Raw genomic sequence first — 23,246 nt, forward strand, 5'->3', positions numbered from 1 at the left:
AGGGGAAGACCGTCTATGAGATGGATTGATTCGGTGACTGGGGTAATCGGGATGGGTGTGTCAGAGGCAGTGCGGTTGGCACAGGATAGAGCAGGGTTTAGGGCTGTTGTGCATAGGGTCGCTATGAGTCGAAAACGACCCGACGGCACATAACAACAACAACGACAACATATTAAAAATGAGAAAACAGCACCTACTTTAAAAGGCTTTGGGATCACAAAGACTAGAATGCAGCATAGTCCCTGGACCACAGTCTGCTCAGTAACTATTAGCTGTGATTATTACCAACACTTCTCACTGTGGGAACTAGTAACCTCAGCAGCTAAGGAGAAGGGTGGCTGAGCTACTTACAAGCTTCTGGGAGGAATGCTTGGTCATTTCTGAATCATCCTGAGGATGGTGTGAAGCAGAGCTCTACTTTGATATACGTTGAGTGCTACAAGCACTGTTTGTTGGTTTGACTTTTGCTATTTATATTTTTTTAGAAATTATTATCACACGTATTAACTGATAACCAGAGGTGAGGTAGCAACCATCTAGGGCTCCTCCCACCTGAGTGCAGCCTACCACACAAACAGGAGGCCACATTAAGAGTGAATGAAGGGGTTGGCACTCTCATAATCACACAGTTGCCAAACCTCTGAGAATCAGGCCCAGCCAGGTTAGTAGGGAGACTTAACCATCATAGCCTGCATCCTCTAGTCTGGCAGGTCAACACTTGTTCCTGTCAGAGATGTGTCATTAATGCAACAAAATAGCCGGATGGATAGTAGATTCTTTACTACAGTCATAAATGTGAAATGTTGGACAACAAGATAGTTAATACATGAGGAAAAAGAGTGTAAATGATTATTCTGCACAAATATGCCTACGATCTTTTATGTCTGCCTTTTACATCCTAATTTATATGTGAAATTATATAAAGAAAAATGTTCTTAAAGAGTTATAATTTTCTCTGATTTTGAACTGCTTTAAAACAAACAGCATAACATCACATCAGAAGTACTTTTGCTTAATTTAGTAACAACTGGGAGATGTTCACTGCCATTGAGATTTTCAAAGTGAGGCAAAAGCTCCACATCCCAGTTGTCAATGCTGAGTAAAACCTGTGTGCACATCTCCTTGACAATGTCTTCGTTTTTTCTGTTTATCCTTTTTTCTCCTGCCAAACTCAGAAAAGGCCCCCTCTTCCCAGAGAACTGCATGGGACAGAAGAGAAATCAGCTGGCACCAATAAAGGGTATAAAACTGGAAAATGCTTATAAGGAACGGCCAGTAGATTCTCAGTTTCAAGAAAAGAGGATGGACACAGTCAATTACCAGTTTCAAATACTCTTACTGCTGAGAAAAGAGCGTTCAAGAGAGTCAAACAGCTTGAACTATTTTCAGGCCACTGAAAAGCAGTGCTAAACACAGTCCTCTCTCAGCTACTCCACTCCCACCAGCTCCCCAGTAGCAACAGGGAGAATCTGCACAGAAGGAAGGCTGCCTCAGATTTCTAGGGCCTCAGGGGCTCTCCAAGTTCCAGAAGGCCACTGGCCACAGCATTCTGTTCTGAGAAGCATCTGCATTGTCCTGAATTAGGGCTCCCAGGCATATGGAAGAAAACCGGGCTTTCTCAACAATCCAAGCAGAGAGGGAACAAGGAAGCTCCTTCAGAGTGACATTCAACAGTAATATCTCAGAAGTGTTTCAAATCACAACCACATCCAGGAAGGTCTAAGCTTGGAGAATTTGCACATGTAGATGAAATGAAATGTTTGCCTCCAAAAAGAATAAAGAAATTACAAATAAGGGACCCCACGAATGTACTGCTGCTGAGAGCAACACATTGAGACCAAACACTACAGCTGGAGGGGGCAGGATCATCATGGATAAATAATGACTCCCAAGTCTGACTATGGCACTAGTGGTAGCATTTGGCATCTCAAATTACTCTACAAGAGGACTGCTACATCCCATGGAAAGGACACTTGGGTCTCCCCACCTCCCTTTCAAATCCTCCCTTCTTAAAGGAACACAGAGCAAGAGAATGAATCCCTTAAATGTTAGATCTTCTGTCAGGCATTACTTTGGTGCTGAAACTCTTCACATCAAACAGACCTCAGAACTATATTACAAAGTGGGTTTATAAGAGAGGGACTGAAAAGGAACTGTGTGAAAAGAAGTGGAAAATTAAAGCTGAAGCAGTTGAAGAAAAGGGCTTAATTTACTGGCATGTACAGTATGCAAATGAGATTACTCTCAGCTTAACTGCATCATTTATGTCCATAATAACGGCATCATCATTACAGGGCTCAAATTAAATTACACCATAATTAGCATATCAAAGTGATTGGTTAAAGTTTAAAACAAATACCCAATTTTGTTAATGAACAGCTGTAATTGTCATGTACACTTCAGTGAAAACTCTCTAAACAAATATATGTTTTAGAAGAGAGGGAGGATTTTTTCCTATTTTTGAGGCAGACAGATCTGCTGCAGTAGTAAATCATAAAAAAGAGTGGCACAGACTATTCTAGTAATGTTAATATATGCTGATCATTTTCAGGTAATAAATCAGTCTATCAAAACAAGGCTTCGCTTATATTTAGACACTTTCCTTGTGACAAAGCATCAGAATCTGTTCCTACTTGCAGCAACTACTATGCCAGGGTGAGTCATCTCAAGTAAGCAAAGTGCTGGGTCAACAACAGGCTATTTTTTAAGCTCCCTATCCTATCCCTTCACCACTCCAGTGAAAAGATATCCATGTTCCAAATGAGCTAGGTTCCCTCTAAGCTTTCTCCCCACCACAAGCCAAACAGTGACAGAGCCATAGAACTTGCAGGATTTCTGGGACAAACCAGACTCTGACACTGATGGCCTGCTAACCTAGGAGCTAGCCTCCAACTCAGTTTTTTCTCATCAAATTCTAGTGACAGGCAGATTGCAATATGGAGCTGTACCAGGAGGAAGAAATGATCTATTTCATCAGTGCGAACAGCAGTTAGCACACACACAAACACATTTTATACACACACATACACATTTTATAGATGCAAACCTATATGCTAATAATTAAGTTCACCTTTAGATTGTTATAATCATCTTAATATAGGAAGAGTTTTTACTCAGAAAGGTTTGCCAATAACCTCAGGGCTGCCATAGAAAAAAAGCTAGAGTCCCCATTTCTTAAGGGTGCATGTGCTTTCTGAATCATCTGCAAGAATCACCATCCACTATGTTATAAAGTAAGACAAGCCAAAATATATTTTGTCCAAAATGAAAACAAAAAAGCACTTGCAAATATACTTAACAAGCAAATTGAATGTCTTATTAAAATCGTATTATCTAAACAGTGTTCAAAAATTTAAAGAAAGCTTTTCATTTTATTCATCCAGGAATCCATTAAAGCTTATGCTCTGAAGTAGTATGTAAATTATGTGCCTTTCAAGGTAGCGCTAGGGCAAATTCACTCCATCAACTAATGATGAACCTCATTATGTGCAGGGAGGATTCATAATGAGAAAAGAGCCACCCGCCATCCCATGTTCTACCATAAATCCCTGTAAAATCTGAATATCTCCCCATCTAATTAAAGGCTACTAATTCCAATCACCCCTTCATGGCCCCAAAGTAAAAGTAAACAGCTTTAAAAGCACAGACTACAGTGATATTTCTAAATCAGCACTCCATTCTGTTTGGATTCTGAACTTTCCACTCACATCTGTTTCACGACAAGCACAATTACAGCTTTGGAAGATACAAACTTTGGGACTGTTAAGCCCATTTTGGTTAGCGAGAGGGGATATCTGTTTTCCAAAGAACTTCACCTTGACGAGGCTACTGTGTGTGCCCAGACATGAGCTGCAGCCAAGAAAGCAACAGGAATGTGTGAGCATGGTAATAATGTAAAATAAAATTCTTAGCACTCAAGTTCCATGCTAAAGCTGAAATGCTCAGAAAATGCCAAGCACTGTGGCATGAACCAGAGACTCATTTGGATGAGGACGTCTTCCAATCTGCTTGGAAACAACACACTTGATACTGGAACAAACTGCTCGCTTTTACTGCTGTTAGAACTAATGAACAAATACAGCCCAGTCTCTCACCAGCCCAAGAACTATTCCCTTTTCTAATTACCAACTTTGATTTTTTTCTTTTTCTTAACTGAAAACTACAAAATGCAAATAATATTGCCAAACATATTTATTATGATTAATAGCCTGTAATATCCCTCACCAAGGTTTAATTGACTCTGGTTTTCAGTTCTGAATCGGTACCATTCTATTCCAGAGCCCCTTTCAGGTGGAAGAGACATTTCTTGTGGTCTTTACTCTTTCTATTGTGCCGCCAGCCGACAAGGCACAATTAGTTAAAAACAGTAAACCTCTCCCTTGAGTCCAACAGATTGCGCGAAATCAGAGAACAAAATAATTGAGAAATAAGTGACCATGTCCTGAGAATTAAAGCAATTAGACGAAGAGAAAAAGGGAATGGTACACAAGCCAGCACCCAAATACTAACACCTTTACATCAACATTTGACAGGAGAGAACAGATACCCTAACCCTGAACCAAAAACACCAAGTATCCTACATCTGCTATTAACTGTAGCAAACTGAATGTTGAGTCGCACTGGAAAATTATATTTGCTATCATAAAGCCAAGTATTTGCAAATATCTAGAGCCCAGTTTGCTAATGAAATGTACTCATTGGGGTTAGCTACATCAGAGCAGAATCACAGGACCTAAAGAGTCCATTTCACAGCGGATGCTGAAGCTTCTTTAAGTTACATAAACTCCACTCCTTAAAAGCTGCTCTGCGCAGTGCATGCTCTCTATCCCCAGGCTGCAGGCAGGGTCCTCCCACCCCCACCCCTTTTAGGTCAGCCACTCATGCATTAGAAATACATTCCTCCAAAAATAACTTGGCCCTCCCCCGGAGCTCAGAGTTGAGCAACCTACCTTTGTTCTGGAGTTGCAGATAATAACGGGCAAGTCTCAAGACCAGGAGAATTTGGAAATGATCAAAAGTGGCAGAAAGAACAACAAAAGAAGCAGCAATATAAGAAAGAAACACAAGTAGAAAAGAAAAACTGGAAGAAAAAACAGGAAAAGGCTTCTAAGGAAGCTGCTGTGGCTGCATGGACCCCTGTTGACAGCAGTGTTTACATCAGTGAGTACACCTCTGTCCTATCTCCCCCACAACTCGGGGGACCCCCCCATCCGAATCCATGCATGATCATTAAAGCAACTGCACTGTTCCCTGTGGGAGAGGGACCACAAAAGACCTCTGTACTATTTCTTTACAATGTCTATATCACTGATGAGCATTAGTTTGAGTGACAAAGGTCCTGGGTTAAATCAACATTCTTACCTTAATGTTCCTAGTAAATTGCTCCACAAAACATAACCCATGGGATATATATATGCAAAAATATGTCTCAAGGAATTAATCCAGAGCCCTCAGCTGAAGTTGGGTGGTCAGAGAAAAGAAAAAACAGAGGCTTTCATCTCCAAAGAAACACAGCTTAGCTGTGGCAGTGAAGGCATGAAACCAAACTTGGAGATTCAGGGCTCAATGGCAATCATGAGTGCTCTGTAGGATTTATTTGACACTTATTTTCCAGGAAGCCTCTTGTGGAGTTGTATGGTTTGTTTCTTATTGTATGAAAGCAGTTAGGAGCTCTCTCCTGGAGGGGTCTCTCAGCCCCTGGCTTGTCCTCTTTTGACAGGGAGGTAACCATATTAGGATGTGTATGGTAAAGTAAACAATAACATAGTTGCATTGAAATGGATTTTCTTTCCCCTCTCCAGCTAAAGGTGCCAGGCTCAGTTCTATCTTTTTAGACATTCCCACTCATTCCCCAACCCCACCCCCAATTCAAACAGGCCCTCCTCTTCCTTTTTTTTCTTTTTGGTTAGCTGTTTCCAAATTTGCTGAGAATGTTTGCAATGTAAGAAAAACCTTTTAACATCCAAATAAAGATCGTGCCAGTTTAATCATTAAAAGGGATATGAATTTTCAAACTCTTGCAGAGATCCACTCCTCCTCTATTCACCAACCCCCACCCCATCTTTCCCTGAAGGTTAAAATTACTTGGTCATTTAAAAGTACCTCCTAAATAAATCAGGTTTTTAAAGAAAGAGAACATTACCTTCATAAAATAGATATTCACATACTGCGTCATGAGTGAAGGGTATTAACTGTTCACACATCTGAAAATTTATGACCTGGAATCTCTAGGATGTCTATCTTACAGTACAAAGCTTTTCCCAGCCCTCCATTCCTTCTCTCCCCTTCGCAAACACAAAATATGTGATGAAACCCTATTTAGAAATGAGCTGTTCAGACATGATATAGTATCAGGAATGAGTTTCCGAGATGATACAGATTTAAGAAAACTTCTGCAGTTCCATGGACAATTAAAAAAAAAAAAAATAGCAACCCACAGTAATGCTGTGTTCTTGCCACTATCTTTAAATACTTATGTCCTCTCCCCAAGCCCAAGGCAATGAGGGGGCATCCCCTCTGAGGGCAGGGTGAGCTGATCTGATCAGGACAGCTGATGAGAGACAGCCAAGTAGGTGTGACACCCCAGCCATGAACTGGAGCAGGCATCCATTTTTTCCATCCCCTCCCATCAGAACAGGGAAGGCTGCCTTGGAGCGCAAGGATGGGAGAAGACACACTGCTGCCTTGGGGAACCCCAGAAATCAGCCCTGAACCAGCACTGAAGCAAAACATGTAGAGTGAATGAAAGGGCACACGCAGGGGAATAAGTGACACATGCAATTAAGAACCAAGCCAAGCTTATTTAGCAAATAAAATGCACGTGCCCATACTAAAACTTTCCAAGCTCAGAAAAAGACTGCCTGGCTAGCCTTCCCGGAACCCCTGGGCTGGTCTCCCCACTGCCTCAGTTCTTATCAGATCCGTATCACACAGAAACCTAAAACCCTTGCAACTCATGTTTTATTAAAACATGTTTAGCATTCTTCCTAAAGATAGGTTTTAACCCCAAATACCCATGAAATTAAATCTCCTATGCTACTTATCTGCACTGCTGGGCAAAAACTAAAGTTGAGTGAATAAGAGAGAGATAGCAAAATCAATAAATCACATGAAACAAGTAGCAGTTCAAAAGTTCAAAGACATGATGGCCAGTTCAGTGTCTCGTAGCCCTCACCCAATAATAACTCCTCTCCGTCTCTCCTCACAGTAGAGACAATTTCATGGCATCATTTTCATTAGCCTGTCTCATGGAAAATTGCTAGCTATTTATGTATACACTAAAGTAAATTAGCCATTTCATCGAGCAGTGTGATTCTTATAAAATACATTAACACAATACTCAATTTTCCAGTTAGAGTAAATAAATAAATCAATAATTCAATACGAGGTGATTCTTTATTGTGGAGCTACAGTTCTCAGCCTAAGTGTTTTTATTGGGTTTATTTGTTTCAATAAAAATTGAAATGGGTCATGGACTTCAGCTCTAGCATGTTTAAAATTAAAAAAAGGAAACCTATCCAACATTTGGGAGACTACTGTTCAGAGCATGCAAAGTTATAATTTTATTAAAAAGTAATTTTGTGTGTTACCCTTTTACTGTGCTACCTAATTCTGATGAGGAAGTGTGAAGAGGGAAGGGATAAGTTTGACAGATGGCTTGACTCTTATCTGGGGGCAGCTGTTTTGAGACAGAGCGCTTTCCCTAGCTGAGACCCTCTGGCTGCCTCTGGCCTCTGCCCTGGGCAGGGAGAAGCAGCAATGGGACAAGTGCCAGATGGCCTCTCCTGTCACACCTTAAGGAATGCCATTGATTCTGGGTTGTTGAAGGCCATTTACTCCAACCTCTGGGGGAAAGCCCAAGGTATCACAATGTCAGGAAAAGACAGAAGTGTACTGAGGTTGTAAATAAAAGCAGGCCTAGGGCCTGAGAGCCACTTAGGAGGTGAAATCGAGATGCCACAGAGCAGGAGACTGTCCCAGAGCCACAAGCACAAGTACTATCAAAGGCAAAGAGGGTAGGTGAGAGCTAATGTCTCTGCCTGCCCAACATCCATTCAGCCCTTCATATTACAATAGACTGATTGGTCTTTCAAGGGAAATACCCCATGTTCAGTCTTGGTCCCTGTGGACCATAGAAGTTTGATGCAGCTCTCAGCTTCAGGAGCTGGAGCCATAAACCATGTCTGACCAATCAGTGCTACCCCTTCTGCTGGCTACCCTGATTGGCTGATGGATGGTCATGTACTAACAGGGAGGCTAAACTAGGAGATTTCATTGGAAACTAATTAGAAGTATCTTCTTCTGCATGTCTTGTTAACATTTAAGATCATGGACTGGGTTTGCAATCACGAGGAAGACTGACAGAGACCAAGACACTGCAGCATGGTTTGAGCATGACAGAAGGGCAGCATGGGCGTGAGCGTGGCAGAAGGGCATCATGGGGGTCTGAAGGACATTACAGAGGTCAGAAAGGCAGAATGGGGGTGAGCATGGCGGAAGGGCAGCAAGCGGATCAGAAAGGCAGCATGGCGTAAGCACAGCAGAAGGGTAGACATAACTGATACTGTGGCTTTCACCTGGAAGTCGCATGAGCCAGTGATATGCCCTTATTTGCTTCCTCATTTGGAAATAGGCTGAGTTCTTTGAAATCTGATGTAATAGTTGTTGTTGTTGTTAGGTGCCATCAAGTTGAGTACAACTCACAGCAACCCTATGAACAACAGAGCTAAACCCTGTCCTATCCTATATCATCCCCACAACCTCTGACACACTCAAGCAATTGCCCCAATGACTGTGGCAATCCACCGGTTGAGGATCTTCCTCTCCTTTGCCAACTTTCTACTTTTCAAGGGCAGGGTCCCTCTCCAAGGAATATCCTCTCCTAGCAACATGCCCAAAGTATGAAGATGCAATTTGGTGGTGCTGTGTGCAGAAGAGTGGCAGCCAACTCATAACTGACCCTACAGCAGGTTTTCAGGGACAGTAAATCACATAGAAAGAGACTGTTCATCCTCCTATAAAGCTGGTGGGTTCAAACCATGTGTCTTTATGAGTGCAGTGCAGCTTTTTATCACTGGGCCACCACAGCCACCTTGTGTAATTAGTACTATTAAAATATGTATGAATGTTTGAATGAAATTATAATCCTATAAAACAAAATGATCAAAAGTAAATGTATTTTCCTTCAAATAAAAAGAAATGGATATTATAAAAAATTCAAATATGAGAAAAAAATTCACTCTGATATTGCAAACTGTATGTATACCAACTAAGAATTCTAATTTATGCAAATTAGGTGATAATATCTTTAATTTGGGAGAAAACCCCTACAACAACACACTTAACATAGTTCATGTCAGCGGTCATGCTGTGTTTTCTGCTAAAACTAGAAAAAGTTAGAAAGTAAGTTAGAACCCACCGAGAGAAAGAAATCAGTGTGATCTGAAGACATACTAATCTGTATGTTGAAAACAAATCTAGTATGAGGTCTAATATAGGCTTCCTAAATGTTCTGTGGTTGTGGCTTGGGTCAGAGATAGGATTTGTGGTGTGAAAGGATTTTTTTTCAGGTGGCCTTTCTGACCCTAGGCTTGCAATTCTTCCACAAGGATTGGTCTAGGGTCAATCTGCTAAGTGATCAGTCTGTCATGCTCTGTGGCTAAACTGCCTGCACACATGGGTGCTTTTCTATCCATCTGAGCGGTCGCAGGCATTGGTAGATTTGTGATCTGTGTATGGGATTGTTTGTTCAGCTGAGCAAGTCATACCTTAAAACTGACAAAAAGTTTTCAAATATAAGCTGCTAATCTCACAGAGCAGTGGTGGTGCTCTGTGGAAAAGAGCAAGAACCTGGAGGAAAAAGTCCTTTGGCCTCGGGTTCATGTACTTAGAACCTTCTCCATCTAAGTGGAAGAGACAAGATCTCATGGAGTCTCAGTTTCAGAGCTTGTGGCATGAGATCAAGGGGGGTCCAGGAGCAAAGAAAACTGACACAGCATGAGTGGCAAAAGCCATAAGGCCTGCAGCAAGAAACTGTGGGAGTGGCAGTGGTGGACGAAACAGAGCTGGGCACCTTCAGGAATTAGGCCAAGGAAAAGCTGCACTCCAGGTTTGTGCAAGCGGATGTCCAAGCAGAGAGGGTAGAGCCACAGGGGTCATGGCAATCTGCCTTTGGCAGCAATAAACATCTCAGGTGTACTGAGAGCTCTAAATTATAGAACCAGGAGAGGTGTGGAAGACTGAAAGGTGCCTGCAGAAGGTTGGGCACATAGGGACAGTCTATAGTTTGACTTCAAGAGCAGTCATGTGCTGGCCTCACCTTGCATTAGGCCAGGGCAGTTCCACAGGTGCTGGGTAGGAGCTGAGCCAGTAAGAATATGGGGCATTCATGCTAAACCCTACCTGACCTGACAAGATACCTCTTGAAAGAGAGGGATATTCTGTTACATATGGTCCATGTGCACCTTCCTAGAGGCATATAGATGGACGTGCGTAACATGTAACAGTGAGATCCCCTTTTAGACTTAAGTAGACTCCTCTTTTATGATGCTAAATAGGAGACATAGGAATTGAGGGGATTGGTTCACTTCATACTTATTCCTATTGCTAAGTGTTGACTTTTTATGAATAATCTTTTCCTCTTATTTACATCTTTGTGTATGCATCTCAATGGACTGGACAGGAGAATCCATACCCTAGCAGTCTCATGACAGCTTAAAACTGGAGCCCAGCGTAGGTGTGTGTGCATGTGCACCTCGCCAAATCATGTACACAGGGTCTGCACAATGAGTTCAAGGGCCTAGGCCAGTTAGCCCAAACAGAGTCCTCACGCAACAGGAAGTCATGCAGGGACACAGGAAGGAAAAATCACACTGTTGTAGCCACTAATCACTCATAACATGCACTTTCTAAATCCTCTTTGTAGAGCTTCCTTAGAAGTTGGGGAACCTATGAAGGACCAAGCAAAATGTCCAGCCTTAGTAACCGAGGAGAGGAAAAGAACTAAATGGAGTCAGAAGAGAGAGACATCAGAAGCAATGCATAAAGTACAGTATTATTGACAGTAAACACTTGTAAATGCCTGACTATTAGCTTTATGCATAGTATGTATTAGCTTATTTAACTCTCAGTATGAGATATGATAGATAAGTACATCATTACCCCATTTTAAACACCTGAAAACAAACAGTGTGAAAGAAACCCAGCTCCAAGGCCATCATAAACTCTAGGCGCTGTCCACTGAGAACTCACTATAGTTGACTCTCCAGCAGTTTCTGAGGCTGGGGTGCAGGAAATTGATATGGTAAAGGAAATGGGAAATATCTGGTGGTGAACTGAAAAGGTGGAGTAATGGTGTGCATAGCTTAATGAGGATTAATTTTATAAAACACAATGCATGGGAATTACTTTGTGAAATACAATGTATAAGAATTTTGTATGAAAATCAATATAAAATAAAAATTGCAGGGAAAAAAAAAAAGAAGAGACTGCTTCTTTCTCGTGCAGATCAGCTGATGGATTCAAACCACCAAATTTAATTAGCCGAACATGTTAGCCTAGGTGCCACCAGTGCTCCTGTTACACCAATGACCCATTGCCAGGAGGCTGGCTCTGACTCACCACTTGCCTCACCCATCAAGTTTCAGCTGTGGGGAACCTTTTTGGTAGGTGCTGATCACTTTTCTCCTTTGGAGTTACTGGTCGATTTGAACCAATGACCTTTCAACCATTATGTGCCATCAAGTCAGAGTCTAACTCAAAGCTGACCCTCAAAGTGGGTTTCCAGAGGCTATAAACTGCACAAGAGATTGTCCATCTTTCTCCGACAGAGAATCTGGTAGATTCGAACTGTGTGACTTTGTATTGGCAGCACAACTCCTTACCATCCTATATGCTTCCCTAACGATACCAGGACTCCTTAATGTAATACTAAATTCCAGAAATCCTGATGGAAAAATATCAAACTGCTAAAATACTGTGCTGAGGACAGACATCCAATCTGTGTCTCATTGGCACTCTGGGTTCCATGGCTGGCTACTGATGGAATTACAGAGATAAACATTGCTCATCTGCAGCTTCATATAATACCTTTTGTTGTTGTTATTGTTGGGTACTGTCGAATCAGATGTGACTGGCACAGGAGCAGAATGCTCCTTCTTTTTAAGTGGAGCATCTGGTGGATTTAAATCATACAAAATCTTGTAGACAGTTCTTGAGGCACCCTGTCACTGCTGCCGCCCCATGCAGCCTGGGTGCCCTATGTATCCTTCCTGATTCCTTAGAAATGAAGTAGCAACCATACAGGAACAGCAGTGACAAGACAAAGTTTTGACACAGTCTCTCAACTAAGCTGTGGTAGCATGAGTCCTGGCTTCACTGGGAGACCACTCTATGTACCTCTGTCTTGTATAACAGGATGTCACACCACATATGGAGAATCTTACCAGTACAACAGTCAAGAGCTTAACTGTTGATAGAAAGCCTGATGGTTCAAACTCAACAGCTGTTTCATGTTGGCTGAAACTCAGCAGGCTGTTTCATGGGAGAAAAGGCCTGGCGATCTGCTTTTGCAAAGATCAATCTGTTACAAGTCAATAAACTGGTAACACAATTCATCAAAATCATGGTCTGCATTCTAACAAATTAAATAGTATGGAGTGTGCTAGATTCCTATAAACAAACATCTAAGATATAACTCTCGTTCTCTACTCATCAGGAACAAATTAGTAAGTAGATCACAAAACACACAGAGGACAAACGACTCTGTAAGGGCCCCATCATATGGATTTTGATGACAGAGGAGTTAGCTGGCCTTTGGCCTCTGAAGGAAATAGTGGCCTTGAGCCGGAGACCCAAGAACTGGCTGGTGTCCAGCTCCCAGCATGAATGCTCTGACTAGGGTCACAACAGCAGGTCTCTGATAGACTGGAATAAAAATTTGGATAACTGTTGTTGTTATGTGCCACTGAGTCACCTGTGAATCTTTGCAACTCTATGCATAAAAACCCCTATGCACAAAAGCCCTAAAATCTGCTCTATCCTGTGCCACACCTATCCCCATTACCCCGGTCATTGAATCAATCCATCTCATCAAGGATATTCCTCTCTTGTGGTGTCCCTGCATCCTCCCAAGCATGATGTCCCTCTCCAAGGACTGATCTCACCATGCAACATGTCGAAAATATGTCAAACAAAACTTCAAAATCCAAGGAGCAGCCTGGCTTCACCCTCTCCAGCACCACAGCTCAAAGGCATCAATTCTCCTGTCATTCCTAGTCATTGTTCAGCTTTGTGACTGACATATTTCACATATGTCATATTTCACATATTTCACAATGCATAGTAAGTAACTGCAAAGACCATGAATGTATCAGGTGCACCTTAGTCTCCAGAATGACATCATTGCTCTTCAGTACTTTGGAGAGGTCTCTGACAGCTGACTTTCACAATGCAATTCGTCTTCTAATTTTCTGGCTGCTGGTACCAAGAGCGTTGATTGTAAGCAAACTGAAGCGGTGAACAATCTCAATCTCTTCACCATCTATCATAATGCTGCCAGTCATCCCAGTGGTGAGAATCATTATTTTCTTGATGTTAAGCTTTAATAGATATTGAAAGCTGCAGTCCTTGACCTTCTGCAGCAAGTACTTCAGATCCTCCTCAGTTTCAGCAAGGAGGGTTGTGTCATCTGCATAAAGCAGATTGTTAATGAATCTACCGCCAATCCTATATGCCGTATTTCTCCTCACAGAGCCCAGCCTCCTGGATAATCTGTTCCACATAGAGACTGAAAAGGACAAATCCTTGGCGTACCCTTCCCAGTTTTGAAACATGCAGTGTTTCCTCACTCTGTTCTGACAACTGACTTCTGGTCCAAGTACAGGTTTTGCATAAGCACAGCTAAATGTTCTGGGATTGCCATTGTTCTCAGAGTCAGCCACAGTTTGTTGTGATCTACACAGTCAAATGCCTTTGCAGAGTCAATTAAACAAAGATAAGATATTCCTTTCGTACTCTCTGCTGTCAAGCAAGATCCATCTGACATTAGCGATAATATCCCTAATACGTCTACCTCTTCTAAACCCAGCCTGCACTTCAGGCACTTCTTTGCTGATGTACTGTTCCAGTAGTTTTTGGATAATCTTCAGTAGAATCTTGCTTGCATGTGATATTAACGATATTGTTCAATAATTTCCATACTCTGTCGGGTCACTTTTCTTGGGATGGGAACAAATATAGATCTCTTCCAGTCAGTTGGTCAGGTGGTTAACCTCCAGATTTCTTGGCACAACTTGGTGAGCACATCCAGGGCAGCATCTATTTGCTGAAACATGTCAATTGGTATGCCATCAATTCCTGGGCCTTGTTTTATGCCACTTCTTTCAAAGCAGCTTGAACTTCTTCCTTCATCACCACAGACTCTTGCTCACACATTTCTCATCAAATTCTTCTGTGTCTGCCAATTCCTTTGGTACAACGACTCTATATAATCTTTCCATCTTCTTTTAATGCTTCCTGCATCATTTAATATTCTGTCTAAAGCATACGTAAGTATTGCAATTTGAGGCTTGAATTTGTTCTCTAGTTCCTTCAGCTTAAGAAATGCTGAGCGAGTTTGGCCCCTTTGCTTTTCAGACTCCAGCTCCTTGCATATTTCATTGTAATACTTAGTCTTCCTGCACTGCCCTTTGGAATCTTCTGTTCAACTCCTTAATATCTTGATTTCTTCCTTTTGCTTTGGCTTCTTGGCACTCTAGTGCAATATTCGGAGTTTCTTCTGACTTCCACCTTGGTCTTTTCTTCCTCTTCTGTCATTGCAATGATGTTTTGCATTTTTCCTGGATCATATTCTGATCTTCCTACAGCTTATCTGGTATTTGCTCATTAGTGTTCAAGGTTTTAAACCTGTTCCTGAGATGGTTTTTAAATTCAGGCAGGATAGACTCAGGTCAAGTTTTGGTTCCTGTGAACTTAATTGTTCTCAACCTCAGCTTGAATTCGCATATGAGTAGCTGGTGGTCTGTTCCACAATCAGCACCCAGCCAGTTTTTACAACTGATATTGAGCTTTTCCAGCTATTTTTTACACAGATGTAATAAATCTGACTCCTATGCATACCATCAGATGGCATCCATGTGTACAGTCTGCGTTTATATTTCTTATAAAATGTACTTGCAATGACTAAGTCATTGATTGTGCAAAATTCTATCATTCTAACTCCATCTTCATTTCTGTCACCAATTCCATGTTTTCCAACTACTGATCCTTCTTCTCTGTTCTCAACGTTTGCATGCCGGTCATCTATTATTAATTCATCTTGATTGCATGTACGATCAATCTCTTATGGCAAAAGTTGGCAGAAATCTTCTTTTTCCTCCTCTTTGGCTCTGGTTGTTGGTACATATATTTGAATGATGGTTGTATTCACTGGACTTCGTTGTATGCATATGGATATTATCCTGTCATTCACAACACTGTATTTCAATATGGATCTAGAAAGTACTTTTTAAACAATGAAAGCAACTCTATTTTTCCTCACCTTTTCATCTCCAGTATAGAAGAGCATATGATCATCTTACTCAATGTCTCCCATGCCAGTCCATCTCATTTTGCCAATATATATGTGTCAATATTTATGTGTCCCATTTCTTTCTTAACAATATGCAATTTTCTTATATTTAGGGTTCTCACATTCCATGTTCCAATCACTAGCGTCTGCTATTCCCCCTTCTATGTGTTTCTTTACTTGGCTCAGCCTCAGCTGCCATAACGGCTAGTGTAAGTGTGCTCTATTGTACATAGGGGTTTCAAAAGCCTGCTGTTTCAGAAGTGGATGGCCAATCCTTTTTCCTAATATATCTTAATTACATTATTAATAAAAATAAAAACCAAACTGGCAAATTGGAAGAGTTGAGAGCTGAGAACTCTGTGAGAGGCTGTTTAAACTTAAAACTCTTCCCAAAGATAACCTTCTAGCACAAAACAAAGCAGCACAGAAAAGAATGGCAAGTGCCAAGAGGACTGATGCCCAGTGGGAAAGCTGTTACTGTATACCCAGAAGGGTGAACAGTAACAAATGAAAGAGAAGATGAAAACAGGATGGGAAACCAAAGCAATGAGAAGGTAACAAAAACTTCTAGCATTTCATTCGTATATATTTTCTCTAACTTTTAGAAACATTCTTTTTATAAACACAGTTTGACTAAGAATTGTAGCTCTATTTCTGTGATCCAGGTGAAAAGTCATTCCTGTGTATTAGAATAAACAGTACTCTTTAGGAAACTAGGTGCAAATTTTGCTGGGGAGAGGAAGGGGGTGAAGAAATTAGGAAAGATCCAGTGGGAAGCTGAAAAAAAAATGGGGTCATACAGGGCATAGATCAATAGTGACTCATTTTATAAAACACAATGCATGGGAAAGATCTTATGAAACACAATGTTAATGAAGGAATGTGTGAAACACAATGCATTATAAATATAATGTAGACAAATTTGGAATGAAAACTCATAAAAGATAAAAATTATTTTTTTAAAAAGAGAGCCAGTGGAAGAAAAGAACCAAGCAAAGTAACCAAAACCACATCTTTAAAAAAAGAAACCAGGTGTAAAATAATATTTTCCCTGTTTTAGAAAATGTACAAGTTTCACATAAACTGTCCTCTGAGATATGAGTTATCATGAAGCAAACATCTTGTTCCACCAACACAAAGAACTCATCTCATTTGGGCCAGGAGTGACATCAAAAAGGTGTCTTAAACACTGACATGTCTCTATTCTATCCATCCTTCAAAAATCCAAAATGCACATTCAGATGAAGTTTTTCCACTGCATTTCTAGGTGTGATGGATGAATTTTTCAGCTAAGAATAAAGACTGTTATTGATGTAACAATGCATCTGTGAAATTTGCCATACAACATAACATATATCATAGTTGTTAAGATGTTTCTTCCACATGAGCTAATAAAAAACAAAGATCATTAGAGGTAGAAGTTACAGCCAACACCATGTACAAGGAGTGAACTATCCAAAATCAGGGCCTGGAGCAGAAGACGCTGAGCTGTATACAAAATAATTTGTGTGTGCTGTTCAAAGAGCTTGATATGGGATAAAGCCTGGTAACCGAGAAAGTATATTTGCATTACCAGCCTTTTTATGAACCCAAGAAGTATCACCCTCAGCAATGATGGTGAAATAAATAATCTAAGTAAATCAGAAACGCAGAATCATTCTAAATATGTAGAATGAATATAAGGATCCAAGCGGGGTGGCGGAGAGTGGATGAGGATATGCTGGGTGGGGATTAATTATGGGGTTGTACAACTGGATGGTGGGGGGGGGTGAGGGAAATTGCAAGAATCTGTTCTCGAAAACAATGCATTAGAATTTTGTAAATAAACTAGTATAAAAAATAATATTGAAAATAATATCTATATTCCATCTCCTTTGCAAGATCCACCTTGATTTTAGGCTAATAATCTTAGCTGGTCAAGTATGAAACTTGCATGACATGTAACTGTATATAGTACATCCCTATGAAAGAATTCTAGTTTATTTTCTCTTCCACCTCCTATCCCTCACCATATTTCTTTGCCCAGGTTTCTTTACAGCAGAGGTAGCCACCCAACCTAGTTCTGGTAAACAAGCACAAAGAAGAAATGCCTAGAACAATGTTCTCTCCAGAATAAAAGGAAAAGGGTCATGAAGAGAAGGCTTTCTTTCTTTGTCCTGTCTTCTGTTCTATACTGTGCCTTTAAATATAATGATGCACGAAGGAAATACCTGGAACTTTGGTAGACATAGCCAGATCAAGAGAAAAGCTAAGAGAATCACGGAGATGTTGATCCAATAATCAAATGTTACTGAGGTACCAAACCCATTTTTGTATTGCTCAGTTTAAGAGAAGCCTGAATGACAGGCAACACTTCAACAAGATGAACTGAAAGAGTTACTGTATCACACAGGCTTGAGCATGACAGACACTGGAAGGACAGTGCAGGCTTCAGATCTGTCATTCATAGGTCACTATGTGATGCAGTTGACCTAGTGGCACCTAACATTTTCAAACTTCTAGGCAAGTAGGCAGTGAACATCTACATGGTTCTGGCCACCATTAGTCAGATGTTCCGACTCTCCAGTAGGTTTTCAAAGGCAGTAAATGTCACTGGAGAAGACTGCTCATTGTTCTTTCACAGAGCAGCTGATGGATTTGAACTATGCACATTTGCATCAGTGACACAATTCCTTACTAATATGCCATCAGAGCTACCTTACTCATAAATACATACTAAACAAGACATCTCAAATCTCAGAAACAATAAGAGAAACATTCTTTCTCTAAAAGAGCACATTAGTAAAAATTAAATTAGCCAGTTCCTCTAGTATGAGGAGGAACGCAGAATCAGAATTGGAGGAAAACTCATCAACAACCTGAATTATGCACAACCTTACTTGCTGAAACCTAGAAAAGCCTGAAGCATTTGCTGCAGAACATCAAGAATTGTAGTCTTCAATATGGACTGTTACTCAAGATAAAGAAAACAAAGTTTCTCACCACTGGGCCAATGTATCCAGTGATATATGGAGAAGAGATTGAGATTATTAACATTTTCAGTTTGCTCTGCTCCACAATCAACACTTTTGGCACCAGCAGTCAGAAAATCAAAAGAAGAATTTCATTAGGAAAATTTGCTGTCAGGGACCTCTCCAGAGTGCTAAAGAGCAATGATGTTAGGCCATGTTCTTCATAATTACTTGCTATGCATCAAAGAGCTGGACAATAACTAAGGATGACTGAAGAACAATTGATGTCTTTGAGTTGTGCTGCTAGAGAAAAGTAATGAACACATCATGGATTGCTAAGAGAACAAACAGGTCTTTCCTGGAGAGGATGAAACCAAGGTGCTCCTGGAGATAAGGATTTTGAAGTTCTTTCTCACATACTTTTGAGCATGTTGCCTGGAGGGACCAGTCCTTGGAGAAAGACATCGTGCATGGAAGGGTAGAGGGACAGCACAAGAGGGGAAGAGCCCAGATGAGATGGACTGACACAGTAACTCAGGTAATGAGACTAGGAGTGTAGGAGACAGTGATATTGGCTTCGAATAGAGCTGGGTTCAGACTTATTTGCTATGAGTTGTAGTCAACTTGATGGCAAATAACAACAACTAGTATGATGGTTTCTAAAGGATTTTCATTAAAGAAAATTATTTGTAGTCTTTCTGAACTCCTGCCTACTGCATGCCAGTTCCATATAAGGTCTTTACTCACACACTTTACCTAGGCTTCCAACAATATTACTGTTGTAGTAGCTTTATTTGCAATGAAGGTCTGGTTATGGACTAGAAAACAAGCTACAGTGAGCCCTGTGGTGCAATCTGATACAGCTCTACACGAGGCCACTAAGAGTAAAAAAAAATTCACTGGCAAGTGAGTTTATGATTATCTAGTTTTTGTGGCGAAGCCACCTATCCTAGGCCACCAGCTATTCGAGGAAATTGAATCTCATAGTATAGAAATGGTCCCACTGTTCAAAACCTGGTCAACAGAATCAAACCTTAATGCTTTCTTGCTCTAACATATTACAGTAGTAACCTGGGCCAAAGCATTGGCCAGTCAAAATAATTCAGACCCTGTCTTCAGTGCAGACACTACAGCTACTGCTGACAAGTATCTCTGCTTGATTGTACAATGGCTATGGATGCTTTCTGAAAGGTACAGGCATCACTAAGTTGTGTATGCCTTCATGCCTCAGAGGGAGTATTAAAAAGGCCTGTATCATATAGTGTTCGTCCATTGTCGGCAAAAAATAGCTTTATGAGAAGCTGTTAAAGAAAGGTATAGATTCGCAAACAAACAGATTAGAGATAGATACCAGGAGGCAATCTAGTGTAGCTGAGTATACACAGCCTGTTCACTGGTGAGGAGCATGGAGGGTGGGATGCCTCAAGATGGCATAAGGCTTCAGTAAAGGTCAGAACCATTAGGCAGGCTGGCTCCTGGTTGTGTTATCTTGGTGGCTAGCTTGACCACTCCAACTCTCAAGTTTTCATCTACAGTATGAAAATAAAAGTTTCACATCTTACTGTGTTATGGTGAGCATTAAAAGAAAACACGCAGAGTAAAGTTCTCAACTAGTACATAAATGCCCAATAAATACTTTGTAGGTACTGACAGCATCAACATTTAATGATAACAAACAACAATATAAATTAAGGGCCTAGCACAGAACTAAGAGAGCTCTGGTAGCCTAGTGGTAAAAGCTGCGCTGCAATTGCAGAGGTATGTTGTTCAAATATACCAGCTGCTCCATGGAAGGATGGACATCTCCCATGTGATGTACTGCCTCTGAAATCCCTCTGGAGAGTCAGCTATGAGTCATTTCCAACTTGATGCAACTCAACAACAATAACATTACAGAACTCAGTATAGTTTAGGAATTCCATAAATGCTCATTCCTGGTTTACTTAACCTCTCCTCCCTCTGCAGATTGATTCTGCTTTAATATGTTGTTTTTACTGTTAAGTGTCATCAAGTTGTAGATGACTCATAGCAACCCTATGAACTAAAGACCAGAACAGTTGTATAACTTGCATAGTTTCTCCGGTTCATAGGGTTTCCAAAGGCAAGCTCTTTCTGAAATGGATGCCAATCCTGCTTCCAAGCTTGTTTTCATCAGGGAACTCCACCAAACACTGTCCACTATGGGTTAACCATTGTCACATTTGACACATCAGTGTCACAGTGTTTAGCATCACAGCAGCCATGAGCTACCTCTGCACAGTAAATTGACAGAACAGTCGTATACCACTTAGAAGAATGGTTGACCAAAAACAATTAAAACCAGGCCTGATGGCTGCAGATTAAAATCACCCACCTTTGGCTTGGTAGCATAACTTTCAATCCAGTAGGCCAACAGAGCTCTATGTTGTTGTTGTTATTGTTAGGTGCTGTCGGAAGTGGATGCCACTCCTGCTTCCAAGCTTGTTTTCACTGGGGAGCTTCACCTAACACTGTCCTCTGTGAGTAACCATTAGTGCATCTGACACATCAGTTTCACAGTGGCCTCTTTATAGGTTTGTTGTTTTTTTTTACTTGCTTGTATGTACTTTCCGACATGGCCATTGATAGTCAGTCACAGTTTCTTTAGAGTTGTCATCTCTGACTTGCCTTCTGAGTTGTGCTTCCTTCAGTTTTCTATGATAGAGATCTTGCTGATGGCCGAGAACCCCATCTCTTAAGAACCAACTGTTAATTGCTCCTTGCCTCTCTTGGCCATCAGGGGCTCTGAACACTGTCAAAGTTTCTGCTTTAAGTTACAATAGGAACCAAGACAACACAACCTGGACTTTTCTGTGGTAGCGCCGAAAGTGGTAATTTTTCTTTTTACTACATTTTTTATAGTTAAAATTTCCTGCTACAAACATATAGTCCTCGTAACTCGTGGTTGCTGTGATGCTGAAGACTGTGACAGTGATGTGCCAATCATGGTAATGGGCACCCATGGTGGACAGTGTTGGCTGGAGCTTTCCAACTAAAACAAGCATGGAAGCAGGAGCGGCATCCACTTCCAAAATGGCTTGCCTCCGGAAACTCTATGTACGAACAGTGCTCAGGCTGTTCGTTCATAGGGTCGCTATGAGTAGTCTATGACTTGACGGCACCAAACAACAACAACATTGTTCTCTTTTAAATTAAGATTTTAATGAAAGTTTATAAGGAACTTGGGTTTCTAATCGTACATTGTTGTACATTTTCCTCTCTGCCCCTTCTCCCCCCAGATCGTTTTTTCCTTCAGGAGAAAGTTCTTTCATTGTTATATAGCCGTCCTCTCCCCAAGACCACTTTACTATGCAGCTCTTATTCTGGACTCTTGTCATTCTTTGCCTAGACTGTTTCAATGCCATGTAAATTATTTATCCCCTCTTTTCTTAGTTGTATTGTTCTTGTTGTCATTAGGTGCCATTGCAAGTATGACTCATAATGAACCTATGAACAACAGCTCTAAATACTGTCCTATTCTGTGCTGTCCTCAGAGATTGTATGTCCTTGTACAGTTAGAAGGAAAAACCATTAACTTTAAAAAGATAATACCATTTTGTTTCTATTCCATCTTAAGATTTGCCATTCTTCCTTCTAAGCAATTTTTTGGCTAAGATTATAACATAGGTTTGTCTGATCTTCTGGAAGTCCATGGTATATTCAATAACACCATACTTTTTCTTATGTGCCTTAGAGCTGAGCACTGCTCTAGTGACTCTATGAGCAACATATGTGGACCTTGCCTTATCCTGTACTATTGGCACAATCTCCATCATGTTCAAGAACTAGTGTTAAGAGATGCACTACCAATCCAGTGGCACATTCTTCAAAGACACCAAAGTTCTTCTAGAGAAAGATGAGTAATCTCCATCTATGCGATTTAAAGCTTCTGAAAACACACTTGGAGAGTCAGTTCCATCTCAATGGCACATGACAATAACATTTCTATTCTCTTTAATCCATTTTCTAGGGGTGAAAAGTTGATGCTTAAATGGCATACGTCTATATGAAAGAAGAAAGATCCAAATATTTAACTAAGCTCCATGTCCTTAATAAGTCATCTTTTGAACTTTTTCCAACTCTTGAACTTCCTCTTGTCATTCCTCTTCCTGGTTTTGACTTGACCGTCTTCTTTTTAATAAGAATACCTGAGAGAACTTTTTTTTTTTTTACATTTCAGTGGGACTGAAATCTACAGATGAGCTCTATGAGTCCTCAGGTGCTGTCCAGCTGGTGCCAACTCATAGCAACTCTAGAAAAGAACAAGGCATTGCCCATGTCCGGTCCTGATCGGGCCACACACAGGTTACTGTGTCTGAGTAGCGTTGCCCAGTCCCAATGTTGTAACAGCCACACACAGGTTACTGTGTCTGAGCAGCACTGCCCAGTCCCATTATTTTAACAGCCACACAGCTCTAACTATCTAAGCACACTGTTGCAACTCACTTTGCTAATTCATTTTGTGAGGGCTCTCCTCCACCCTTCTCCAGGAACTGTTCCCTCTTGATAACATGTCCAAATTATGTAAGACAAAGTCTTGCCATCCTAACGTCGAAGGAGTTTCCTGGCTGCACTTCTAATGCAGATTCATTTGTTTTTCTGAAAGTTAATGGTATATTCAATATTCCCTGCCAATACCATAATTCTTATTCTTCTTATTAGATGCCTCCAAGTCGACTACTGCGCACAGCAACTTAATAAACAACAAA

General features: G+C 40.9%; 1 protein-coding gene and 1 pseudogene across 1 annotated transcript in view; both read right to left on the reverse strand.

The window, feature by feature from the left end:
• Positions 1-5,653, reverse strand: part of FOXP1 (forkhead box P1) — a 419,751-nt gene extending 414,098 nt beyond the window's left edge. The window contains exon 1 of the mRNA XM_006900488.1: positions 5,362-5,653. The gene's annotated coding sequence lies outside the window, so the exon portion shown is untranslated. The remainder of the gene's footprint in view (positions 1-5,361) is intronic.
• LOC102857636 overlaps positions 1-15,767 on the reverse strand; it is a 31,533-nt pseudogene extending 15,766 nt beyond the window's left edge.
• Between the last annotated feature and the right edge of the window lie 7,479 nt (positions 15,768-23,246).

Source organism: Elephantulus edwardii, unplaced genomic scaffold (genome assembly GCF_000299155.1).
Source record: "Elephantulus edwardii isolate Elephantulus edwardi_28Jun2011 unplaced genomic scaffold, EleEdw1.0 scaffold00285, whole genome shotgun sequence".
In the NCBI taxonomy this organism is placed as follows: Eukaryota; Metazoa; Chordata; class Mammalia; order Macroscelidea; family Macroscelididae; genus Elephantulus; species Elephantulus edwardii.